At 43.0% G+C, this 13,057-nt stretch overlaps 1 protein-coding gene across 4 annotated transcripts in view; it reads right to left on the reverse strand.

Annotated features, from left to right (window-relative positions):
* Positions 1-13,057, reverse strand: part of RAD51B (RAD51 paralog B) — a 701,477-nt gene that overhangs the window by 142,660 nt on the left and 545,760 nt on the right. The gene's annotated exons all lie outside the window — the stretch shown is intronic.

Genomic DNA, 13,057 nt, shown 5'->3' on the forward strand with positions numbered 1-13,057 from the left:
CCAGTTATGAAGTAGTCTTAGTTTAATAGAGTTGTTAAGACTTTTTCAGCTTGATAAGAGTCTTAATTCAATTTTCCTTATCAATATGGAAATGGTGGCATATGTATATAAAATTCCTATGCCTTTCCGACCGAGGAATGTACACGCACCCAGAAGAGGAATCTGGAAGATCTCACCATTTCATATCTAATCTGTATTAGACATTCTTATCCCAAGAGAAACATTCTTTTACTTTCTAAGACTTTCCTATAAGGGGGAGGATCTGAAGTAAACGTTATCTGAGTTTCTAGTCTACACCAAGTTGTACTTCAGCTGCTCTCTGACATCTCCAGAGCTTCACTGATCTCTCTTGACATCACCAGGAGGAACCCATTCCTGCACTCCTCCTGTTCTTCTGCCTTAGAGGCAGGCTCGCAAGTCCCACCACTTAGAAGCCAGCCCCCACTATCCTACATAGCACATCCTGAGGTCTCCTCCAAACTCCTGTGCTCACTTTGGCCCTGGGCCATGAGATGAGCCTTAGCCTAAGGGGGCATAGTGGGATTTGTAGTTTGCCTTGTATCCTCAAGATGCCATCTCTTTCCAATGAGGAGACCAAGTACCAAAAGGCTGAAGTCCACTGAATCAGCTAAAACAAAATGAGGTCTTGAGTTTCTCATTTGTTGCCTGCTCAGGGCATCATCTGCTATTCACCCCTCTGTGTGGAATAGGAATTCTTCTTTTCTGGGTCAGCGTCTTTCAGGGTGGCCTCCCAACTCTGCGTGGTCTTAAGCTCCTGGGATCAAATAGAGCAACAGATGAATGGAGTTCAGTGGTTCTAGGCTGGAGGTGATTCTGTGGGTCATGTCTAGGTGGGAGTGCTATGGCGTCTAGAGGGTAGAGGCCAGGAATGCTGCTAAACATCCTATGATGCACAGGCCAGTCCACACAACAAAGAATTATCTAGCCCCAGACAAAATAGTGCCGATGGTGAGAACCCACGGGATAGCGAAAAACAACCATATGTTTTCTCTGGTTCAGGCAGGTGTGGGAACGAACTGGATGGCATCAACATCCAGGGCCTCAACAAGCCTGGGGATTTCAGAGTGAGGGAGAATTTAGCGAAGGAAAGAATAAAATTTAGGGTGACCTTGGCTCATCATGCACACAATTCAAAACACACACGAATTAATTTGGAAACATATCATCTAGACTGTGCTGATCTGATCACACTGCTCCCCTAAAATCCTTCCACAGTCCTCGGGCCTGCGGATAAAATACTAACTTCTGAACTAGGTGTTCTGAATGCTTTGTCATCTGCATCTGCATCTCTCTCTGGCCCCATTTCTCTCAGTGGATGGTCCCGTAACCTCCTGACTTCTCTGTCCCCATCCTCCTTGACCTGATAAAGCTTCCCCCTCTTCCGGCATCCAATGTACTGGCTTCTTCTGCTTCTCCTTGTATCAACCATGTTGAGTATTCCTTTTCCTTCTCCGCTTTTCTTCTCCCTCTCCCCTTAGTTGTGGGTGGACCTCAAGGAGCTGGCCATGGCCAGTTTTTTCCCTAACACCCACCTGCCTTCAGTGGCTGGGAAGGTAATGTACATTAATAAAGAGGCCAGGTGTCTGCATCTTAACACGTAGAAAGTCTTCACTACCCCAAACAGATGTACTCTCTTCCATTTTTCTTGAAATACATGACCCTCTCAGTCTGTCTTCCATTTCCCCCTTTTTGATAGAGACATATAACAGAAAAGTATTTTCTGCTTTAAGAAAACCAACACTGCAAGGGCAGTGGCCACTGATGTTCCTTTTTCTTGCATTTTTACCAAACAGCTTTGTCGAGATAATTCACATGTTGTACAATCCAGCCATTTAAAGTGTACAGTTCAATGGTTTTTACTATATTCAGAGTTGATCAACCATCACTACAATCAACTCTGGAACATTTCATCACCCCCCCAAGAAACTCCATATCCCTTAGCCATAAGCCTCCAGCCCCTCTTTCCTGCCCTGCAGCCCTAGGCAATCATTAATCCGCTTTTTGTCGAAATATTAAGTGTTAGGAGATGATGGGGAGTAGTGGAGACTGTGGTGAATTAGACAATTCACCCATGACCTCAAGGGGACAGCCCCTGTTCAGCTCCAGCTGTTGTTGTCACATGGCGATATGAGTTCACGGTTAGCCACATCTTTTGATCTTTTAATTTTTAAAATCAACACTTTAAGTACAATCTTCTGATTGGAAAATGTTGGCTTATTTTTAAAAATTTTAAAAACACGTAAATAAACATGCTGATGAGCCACATATGACTCATTCTCACCAAGCTCGCAATGTCTGCTCCATATGGCATGTCCTCACTGTTGACAAGGATGACACCCCCAGGTGGATGATTTCTAAGCCTTTGTCTCAACCTTCCACTTAACCTCAGCACCTGTCCCCCATTTTCAACCAGGAGATCTTCCTGCCTGACATAATGAATTTGGGCACCATAAATTCAGTATCTTCAAATTGAGCTCATCCCTTCCTGTATAAACTTACTCCTCCTTCTTTGACCTTCCAGTTAATCTGGCTTGAAACCTCAGTTCCATTTAAAAATCTCTCCCTCTCCTGTGCTTCTCAATTCCAAGAAACTGTGAAGACGGATTGATTTCACTGTAAAGTCTCACTTACATCCATTCATCCCACCCCAACCTAGATCAGACCCACATTAGCTTTCCCCTGGGGAAAGCTGCTGTCACTTTCTCGCTCTCTCCATGCTCCTGTCAGTTTCTCCCTACGGAAGCATCCTCTATTCTACTGCCCGATTAATCTCCCCAAGCACACACCTAAGCGTGCTGCCCTGCCACTTATGATCAGCATGCTCAAAAACTTTTGGCGGGGGGGTTCCCTGGTGGCGCAGTGGTTAAGAATACGCCTGCCAATGCAGGGGACACGGGTTCGAGACCTGGTCTGGGAAGATTCCGCATGCGGCGGAGCGGCTGGGCCCATGAGCCACAGTTGCTGAGCCTGCGCGTCTGGAGCCTGTGCTCCGCAACAAGAGAGGCCGCGATAGTGAGAGGCCCGCGCACCGCGATGAAGAGTGGCCCCCGCTCGCTGCGGCTAGAGGAAGCCCTCGCACAGAAACGAGGACCCAACAGAGCCATGAATAGATAAATAAATAATAAATAAATTAATTAATTAAAAAAAAAAAAAAACCTTTTGGCGGCTCCCAAGTGCGTTTAAAGAGTTCTAAATTCCTAAGACTGGCATTCTTGCAGCTGTGCCCGACCTGCCTCTCCACACCTCTTCCCTCCATCCCACTTCATAAAGACTCTGCTCCAATTTAATCACTCCTTCCTCGTGCCGCCTCCACACCTGAATGCCTCTATGCCCATGCATTGTCTTCAATACCACTTCTGACACGCCGCCTCCCTGATCGTCACAGAAATAATGCCTTCCTCCTCCAAACACCCATAATGCTTAGTTTACTCTCTCACATTACTGCCATTTTTTATCCTGTGGTATATTATTTGCGTGCTTTTCTGACCATCCCTAATGTATATTTTAAGAGGGCCAAATCCATGTCTGATTTATGGTAGTATGCCTGAATCACGAGGTCTGAGACCCAGAGGATGCTTCACAAATAGTGGTTAAAGAGTCAATAAGTTATTCTTACTAAACTTTGAACCATGGTGTATATTTGTTTTAGCAGCAGATTTACATTCTTAATTCTACCTTGCTTAAGCCAAAATTAATAGATTTACATTTTTCAAGCAAACTCTAGAAACTTGTTGCTTCGATGTCCACTAAGTGATAGCATGAAGTGAGCCTGAGTTTAAAAGTTTGCCAAGAAAGAGCTACATGTGAATAATTAGGAGTTGCTAATTAGTTAAGCGCTCAAAAAAAACTGGTGGTGATACGACTGTAGGTGCACTTCCCAGGCCTAGAAGATGTTTATAGGGGTCAGAGCCACAATTGACCAGTAGTGGCTATTTAAAGAATTCCATGTGCCTAAACCAATGAAAACAGTATTAAAAAAAAGTACCCACATGCTTGGCTGCTTGTCAGACAGGTAAGCTGGGGTTCTTAACCACGGGCCATGAGTGAAAATAACCAGGGAAAAGTTTTCAATGGAAACCTTAAGTGGGCAAGCTTGAGGAGATACATCTTCAGGAGTGCTTACAAACGTTAAGCCACCACCAGAGCAATAACAGCAGGGCCTTGAAAGTTAAATGATAAGGAAAAACAATATTTTTAAAGTGCTATAAGCTAGGCACTAGGTAAGCCCTTTAAATAAGGAGGGCTTACATCTTATTTGAGCTTCATATCTTAGGTACATCTTTTTTGATCCTCACAACCACCCTATGAGGTAGGTGATATCATCATCCCTATTGACAGACCAAGGCTATAGGAGATTAAGTAATTCTCCCAAGGTCACATGGTTGGTTAATGATAGAGCGAGGATTCGAAACCAGGCTGAGTCTTTTTTTTTTTTTGAAGTATAGTTGGTTTACAATGTTGTGTTAGTTTCAGGTGTACAGCAAGTGATCAAGTGATTCAGTTATATGTGTGTGTGTGTGTGTGTGTGTGTGTGTGTGTGTGTGTATTCTTTTTCAGATTCTTTTCCCTTATAGGTTATTACAAAATATTGAGTAGTGTTCCCTATGCTATACAGGTCCTTGTTGGTTATCTATTTTATATATAGTAGCATGTATATGACTGGGTCTTAACCACTACTCCAATTAGCCTTCTCCAGGCTCATGTCAAATAGCTGGCTACTCTGCCAACCCGGGGTGGGAGTGGGGAGGGGTGGGCAGCTGGGAAGGGCCTGAAGAGCCCAGAGGCCCATCTCTGGGAAGACACTGATGGAAGTATGTTGTGAGCATCTTATCAACTCATCTGAACTCTGTGTGTCACTCAGGCTCTACACTCGGCTTCCTTTGTTCTGATATACAGTGATAACCCAGGGCAAGGGGTTTCCAGAAAGACGATGCATGCTCTGGCTCGGCAAGTTATTTAACCTCGCTCAACTGGCCCAGCCACTGGATTCATGTAAATCAGATGGCCTGAAACTGACCCTCTCTGGTTGGAGGCTTAAAAAAATCTGGGCAGGATTGAAAAATATTTTCACTTAATAGGGCTTTGAATATGGAAAAACAATTGAAGGGTGGTTATAGGTGGTGGAATGGCTTGAGAAAGGATGTGGGGAAGCTGTCAGTTACTATAAATTTGCAACTTTATTTTCAACTAGAAAACTCAGTGGTCCCTAATGTCTTTTGACTTTTAAGCATTCCTATGTGAGGCTGGCATAAATGATTATTAATGCTGTTTCTGGGAAATTTAAGGTAGAAGGAATCTGCTTACTGGCTTTTCAGGAAAGGTGATTTCCTGCCCAATGACCTAATTGGTCAGGAAATAGATAAGTGAATCTTTTCTATGCTCATTTTAAGCAGAAGGAATAAAAATTGGGGCATTCTCTCCCTCTCTCCTTTTTGATGACTGTGTTATTTAGATCTGCCAAGGCAGTATGACTTCATTGTACTGGAATTTGGTTGATTCCAATACAAATTTAAAAAATCAAGTAAGTGAACTGGGTTTTGAAAATATTTTCAACATTGGGGATTTTTCACTGTCACAGGATTGAGCTTGTAGAAGTATCTGCTTAAGCCACAGAGAGAAAATCTAATTTATTTACACTGAAGTCAGGTCTCTCTAAAAAAGACAGGGGGAATATTCATACTCTACTCTCTCAGAGACCCTTTTAGGTAAGTCAAAGCATGTTCTCTTTCTGTAATTGCTTACCCATCTGTAAAACATGAATAATAATTCTTGCCTCCAGGCAACCAAAGGTTCTTGGTGACCCTTAGATGAAGATACTTGATATGTATGAATGACAGGAACAATGATGATCAAACACTGAAGATGAAATTCTAGGGAGAAAAAAAGTTTAATCATCACCTTCTACATTTTTTTATTCTTCTAGTAATGAGGCAGGCTAGTAAAGCTCAGGAATGAAGTGGTTAAAACAACAGGATTTGGATTCTGGAATATCTTTCATGACTACTATCTTTAGATCCAATTCCCCACTCCTTTGGAGTGGGAGTTGGTTATGAAGACAAATTTCTTACAAGGCAAGAAGCTCTCTCTCTGCTCTGTACACAGGGCGTAGTTCTTGTGCAATCAGACTGGAGGAGGATAATCAGGTTGCTATGTAGCCTTGATTTCCAAAAAGGTAATGGGCCTCTGGTACCAACCAGTGTCAGTATTCAGAAGGGGGCTGTTGGGGAGCTTTCAGTGAGGAAGCTCCTTCTCTGAAACCATTTCAATTTATGACTCCTGTGCTAATAAGCATTTCTGGGAGGTCAAATTGAATCTCCAGTACATAACATAAAAGTGTGCCCTGCAGCAAAAGGGTCAACTTTGAAAGACTAGACTTTTCCATGTTAAAAAAAAAAAAAAAGTGTAAACAAAGCAGTGATTCCCAGAATAGGAACAGAGGGGAAGGAGAAGTTCATGGCTTAAGAGGGCTGGATATTCTGGACATTCGGTCCCTCCTTCCCCTTTAGATGAAAGACAACTTATTGAGACTAGAAAGAGGAAATTTTAAAAAACGAAAAAGAACTAAAATACTTACAAATGATTTCAGTACTGAAATAAGTTCGGGGAAAGGGACGGTATGTTACCATTGGAGTTGACATTCTCCTTCTGATCTCTCATCCTCACATCCTGAAGCGTGTTCTATACGATGCATGATAGCATATGGCCGGCTGCTGGATGGAAGACAGGACCCTGGAGCTCTATTTCTGACTTAGCTGTGGGCTTTTAATGAGACCAGGTGGGAGAAGAGAGTGATGTAACAGAGAACATCAGGGCGGGCCTTAGTAACGACCGGTTACTTCAGTTCTCTGAGCCTCAGTTTCCTCATCATGACCAGAAGGGCTTGTTCAAAATTCTCTCAAAAGTTCCCGCCTTTTCTAAAAACTTTGAATCTATGGTATTTTAATGATAAGAAATTAGTTCCTCATTCTGGACCTCACTTTTTCCAGGAAGTTTGAGAATGCTCTACTCCACGTGCTGTCTTTGAATGTCTGTGCCCTTACCCAGCACTCATTTAAGCCTGAAGAGAGTGCAGACGCGGGGTCCTTTTCCTAAGAGCAGATTTCTCTCCAAATTAGGGATTTTCTTAGCCAATCCTACCTCCTAAAACCTTTTCATGGGTAAACATGTGTTGGCCAGTGGCCAAGTCCCAGCAAACACAACTTCATAAGAAGAAAGCTTAAAGATGGGAGTCTGGGGGCTTCCCTGGTGGCGCAGTGGTTGAGAGTCTGCCTGCCGGTGCAGGGGACACGGGTTCGAGCCCTGGTCTGGGAAGATCCCACATGCCGCGGAGCAACTGGGCCCGTGAGCCACAACTGCTGAGCCTGCGCGTCTGGAGCCTGTGCTCCGCAAGAAGGGAGGCCGCCATAGTGAGGGGCCCGCGCACCGCGATGAGGAGTGGCCCCCGCTCGCCGCAACTGGAGGAAGCCCTCGCGCAGAAACGAAGACCCAGCACAGCCATAAATAAATAAATAAATAAATAAATAAATAAATAAAAACCCATTTAGCCATCCATTTCATAAAAAAAAAAAAAAAAAAAAAGATGGGAGTCTGAGTGAAAGAGTAGGGATTAGAAAGGGATTATCATTCATTAAATTCAGTTTCTCCTGTTTAAAACCAGGCCCATGGCAGTTGCTGATCTTCAGCATACTGTTTTTTTGGTTGTTGTTGGGTCATTCATTTGAACTGAGGAAGTGACTGCGAATCTTGTTTAGCCCCAATAGAAAGACGAAGTAGGGAAATATTTAGGTCTGCTTTTTCCCAAGTTTCTCAAGGTAGCCTAAGTTACTTCTGCCGGTGGATCATCAGCTCTTTTTCTATTTGATGTGGAAAGCCAGAATTTCAGCGACCCACATTGAAGAGACTGACAATCAAAAGGGAGGAAGACTGCCAAGAAGAGGGTGTTCGAGAATAAGGATTCAAGATGACCTACAAGATCCATGAGGCCACAGGGCAAAGGTATCATATAAAAGTGATTGAGACAGGCTCAGACATCTATCCACCAGCAAAATTAATTTCCTTGGGGGCCTGTGCTTCACTAACTGAACCTGTGAAACAGCTGTATTGAGCAACGTACTCTACTTCCTTGGGTCTTTAAAATTGACAATGGTCTGTAGGTCAAGTTCCAACGGAAGTGATGTTTCTGACCTAGCTCTATAAATAGAGTACTGGAAAAAACCCATCAGCTGCAAATGGCCCAGCGACCACACGCTATCTATTAAGTAAGTAACCACAGTATCTGTGCTGCCATTTTAGATGAGAAAAAAATTTCTCTTGTTATTTATAATCTTCTGAGCCTTGAGATTCTCAAAATACTTTAAAGCTATTTAAAGTCTTCTTTTAGATTTACAAATAAAGGATCTGAGGCATAAAACCACACAATAACTGCCTCAACAGTATCTGTCCACTGAGGAAGGCCTTCGGCCTGAGGAAAGAACAAGGCTGCTTCACTGTGGGAAAGCACAAGATTTCATTCCCAGTGTCTCCTGGATACAGGTGAAAGAGGTGATTGCCGTCCAGTCTCTCCTTGCACAGCACATGCAGGCTGGTCCAAGTTTCAATAAAACTCATTACTGAGGAAGGTGAGAAATGTGAAGAAGGCAAGAAAAGCTGGGGTGATCAGAACCTTTGCAATGCAAGAGTTAGAGACGGAGTAAACCTCCACAGCAGAAGGTAGAAGTAGAGTTAAGCTAATCACTAGGATAAAGACTGGTTGTGCATCAGCACAAACGACTCAAACAACTCCACTGGTTTTTGTGTGGGGAGAAAATACTTTAAGTTTCCCATAGTCTCAGAGTGGACATGTAGGTTATCCTCCAACCAGGACGCTTTTGAAAATGAAGCAGGGACATTTTAATAAGTATATTGGGATAACAAAGATAAATTGGGACTGTTCTGGGCAAACCAAGATGTATGGTCACCCTACAGAGATAATCTTGTAGGAAATGTCCAGAAATCGGGGTGAGGACGCTCACCTTACAAAAAACTGATCATTCTGGAACCCATCTCATTTACCAACCAAAAGTTCTCTGCGGGCTACTGCATAGGACTTCGTGGCTATGTTTGCAGTGACAATCGTGAAGGTCCTTAAAGACAGCGAGGAAAACATAGGTTTGAGTAGAACAGAACTAGGGTGTCTGAATAGAAAGGAGCAATCTCCCCCCACCCAGCTCAGCTTCCAACATTGCCCGGAGGCCAGGCCCCTGAACCCTTTCTCCAATAACACGGCTTTCCTCCTGCTACCCTCCATTTAAGGAAAAAAAAGAAAATCCTGAACAGTGGCCTGTAGCTAGGTCTCCTGACCCTTTGAAAAGAACTTTTTAATTAAAAATAAATTCACTCACTAGAGAAAACACACACTATCCTTAAGTAGATGCTGGCAAAATAAAACAAAGAAAATAAAAACCCAAACATTTAAGAAAAGCTGAGGCATTTTCTTTTTAATTTAGGCTTCATTCAGTGTAAGCCAGGAAGATGCTTATGTGAAATGGGTTTTCTTCCACAGCAATGTGTCTTACCTGCTTGCTGTAAATCAGTGAATTCCTAAAATCGTGCCAATCAGCCATCTTGGTATGAGCTTTGCTTTTCTACTCTCATTGTAGAATCTGAGAATGCCAGAGCTGGATTCTAGTAAGTCTTGTGTATTACATCTGGTCATCATCTCATTTTTTGACCATTTGATTTTTTTTTTTTTTCAGGTGACATTTTTTCCTGGCTGAAGCAGAAGGAATACAGCCAACTTATCCTGATTTCAGATTGTTTATAGTCCTGGCTGCTGGAGAAAAAATCACCCTCAGATGTGTGCATTGCCTTTGGAGAAAGCTAGGAAGGGTAAAAAGTGGCATTTTTTTTTTTTTTAACATTGGCATTTATATATTCTTTAAACTGTTTTTATTTGTTATTACCTTATTTATTTTGTTTGTTTTTAAAGTGGCATATCTTTTATCGGTCACTCTTCCTGGGGAAATTTAAACTACAGTGAAGTAATATTTGGTAGCTTTACATAGCCAAGGAATTAGTCTGGACAATGAATAAGCCAGGTGACAGCCCATTTGACTAGAGACCAGAGGGACACACTAACAGTCACAGGGTTTGCCTTTGGGAAATCAGCTTCCAAGGCAAACCCAGGACCAGGAGACAGGTGCCTTTCCCAAGGCCTCGACTGACGCAGAATCCGGACCAGGTAAGTCTGCTTTTGCTTCAGGCTGACACTGGATCACTGGCTCTTTGCAAGTAATAAGGACAGAAGGGGAAAAGAAATGCTGTTGTTTATCAGGAAATATGTGCTTGAAAAACAGTTCTGTGAAAACAGCAGTGGCTTAAAAAAAATCATTAATGCAGAACGACATTTCAACTAAATACAATGTCTAACCCTGGACTGGATCTTGGATCAGGAAAAAAAAAAAAAATTGCCATGAAGGACGTTATTAGGACACCTGGCAAGGTTTGAATATGGCTGGTATATTAGATAATGGTACTATATCAACATTAATTTCCTGGGTGAGTGAGATCATTATATTGTGGTTATGTTAGAGAAGTTCTTGTTCTTAGGAGATAAGTGCTGAAGTATTTGGAAATGAAGGGTCATGATGTTTAAACTTACTCTCAAATGGTTCAGCAAAGATAACAATAATAAATTAACATTATAAAAAATAAATTGACAACAATAATATGAGAGAGACCAAACAAATGTGGCAAAATGTTAACAATCTAGGGGAAGGGTATGTAGGAGTTCATTGTACTTTCCTTGGAACTTTTCTGTAGGTTTGAACTCTTTTTCTACAAAAAAAAAAAAGAAAAAAGAAAGAAAGAAAAACAAATTAGTGTGAAAATATAGGTTGGCCAACCCTAAGAGATGACTTGGGCCAGTGATATAGAATCAGGACACAGGACTGGCTGGAAAAAGAACTAGGGCATTGTTTCCCATGTGTGTTTATGCATCAGAATCACCCAAACCAGGTAAACCTGTTTTTAAAATGCAGAATCCTTGTCCCCACACCAAATCTAATGAGTCAGGATCTCTGAGGAGTGATGCCCAGAAGTCTGCATTTTCAAAATGCTCTCCCAGATCACCTGTGTGTATATATTAAAGTTTGAAAAAAAATCACATGTTAGGCATTTGTTGTTTTGCTTGTAACTGTAGGCTTCTTTGCAGGTAATGGACGTCATGGATGCATTTGTATTAGAAAATCTCCACCTAGCATCTTGTGATGTAGATCTGCATCCTTTTCATCATGGAAGACATCATTCTGGGGAATGCCCTTTGGCCTATTTCCCAAGGGGGTAGAGAAGAGATGTAAATGCTCTTTAGAAACGCCATAATTCATCTGGTTAGAATGGTTGTCAAACGGGTCACCCAAAACCCTAATTCAGAAGGTGGAGGAGGGGCAGCTGACAGCCTGGGGCATGAAACAGGACAGGGCTAGTGATGGGACCCAGGCAGGCAGAGACCCTCAGTAAGGTCCTCAGACAGGCTCCTTGACCAGCATTTCTTCTAGACACCAAGCATAGCTCAGCTTTCACAGTTCAAGCTTCCCTTTGTTTCTTCAGTGAGAACAGGAACAGAAAGTAAAGAGAATGAAGTGGGACAGGAGACAGACTCCCTGAGGTGCTTTGAAAACTCCAGAGTATATAAGAGCATCCGATGAATCCAAGTTAAAGGGCATTAATAAATACTGCTTCCCTCAAACTTGCAACATTGGTGTAATCATTATTCCCATATCATAGACAAAGAAGTTACTTGACTACTGAAACCCACCTAGTCAGGGGCAGAGCTGGGGCCCGAGCCCAGGCATTCTAAGACTTCCTGCTGTCCCAGCTGTCTCCCTTTTGGCATCCAGAGCACATCATCGTGGAGAATGCTTTTAATTATCACCTTGCCCAGAGTGCGAAGATTTACTGGTATGCTTTCCTCCGGCCCCATCTTAAGCACCCCTTTGGGAAGTAGAGTGATCATGATAGGAATCAGGGTATTTTCATGGGTGGAAGGGAATGGAATGCTGGCGTCACACATGTTTGTTGCCCCTGAAGGCTCTGAGAAGGGGGCGGGGGGACGTAGACTGTTGAATAGTTAGTGAGGCAATCCCAGCATCCTCAGCACCCTGAGTTTTAGACAAGAACCCAAAGGTTCTTTGGGTTTATTTCCCACACTGGTGAATTTAGCCTGGCTGCCGAGTTCCTTCAGTTCAGCCTGTGTTTCCCTGACATCTGGAGCTGGGCTTCCTGAGTCAAGGCTAGGACAGAAGCAGCCGCACTTCTCCCTTTTTGGGGGGTGTGCACACACGCACAGGCACACACGCGTGCGTGCACGAGGGCTATCCCCATGACCATCATGCCAACATAAGGCTCAAAATAAATTGGGGCCATAGAGGAAGGGAAAATCCCATTTGTGACAGGAATTCATAGTGGTCCCAGATCACAAGTTGTAAGGTCCGAACAATGTGCAGATGGCCAGGGTATGGGGGATCTTAGGCAATGGGGGTTGACCTTGCTTTAACTTCCTCAAGTGTTCCTTCAAGAGAGTGTCCCAATCCCTGGTGGCAAAGTCTTTCGGGCAGCAGCCTCATGGCGGGAGAGGGAACTGATGAACCAAATGTGCTGATGCTAACAGGGCTATTTTAATCGGAGGAACTGGTTTTGGTGGCAGCAGGCAGTCAGTCCACATCTTCAAAACAAGAGTTCTTAAGCAAAGCAATTTCCTTCTTCCTTGAAGGCCACTATTTATCTACAGGACAGAACTATGGGTTTACTGAAAATGACCAGATTCAGCAAAGCGACCAAGACTATTGACTTGGTGTAATCTGTCCCCCATCTCAGATGTCACCTGATAGAAGACATTACAGTAAAGAACTACGAGGTAACATTTTGGGGATAATTAGTAATTTCTGGGCAGTACGCTCAATACCTTATATACATTATCTCTATCAGGGAGATGCCATTATCACACCAATTTTCTAGGGAAGAAAGTTGAGCTACAGAGAAAGGTTACTCAGCAAGTGGC

This window comes from Eschrichtius robustus, chromosome 1 (assembly GCF_028021215.1).
Source record: "Eschrichtius robustus isolate mEscRob2 chromosome 1, mEscRob2.pri, whole genome shotgun sequence".
NCBI lineage: Eukaryota > Metazoa > Chordata > Mammalia > Artiodactyla > Eschrichtiidae > Eschrichtius > Eschrichtius robustus.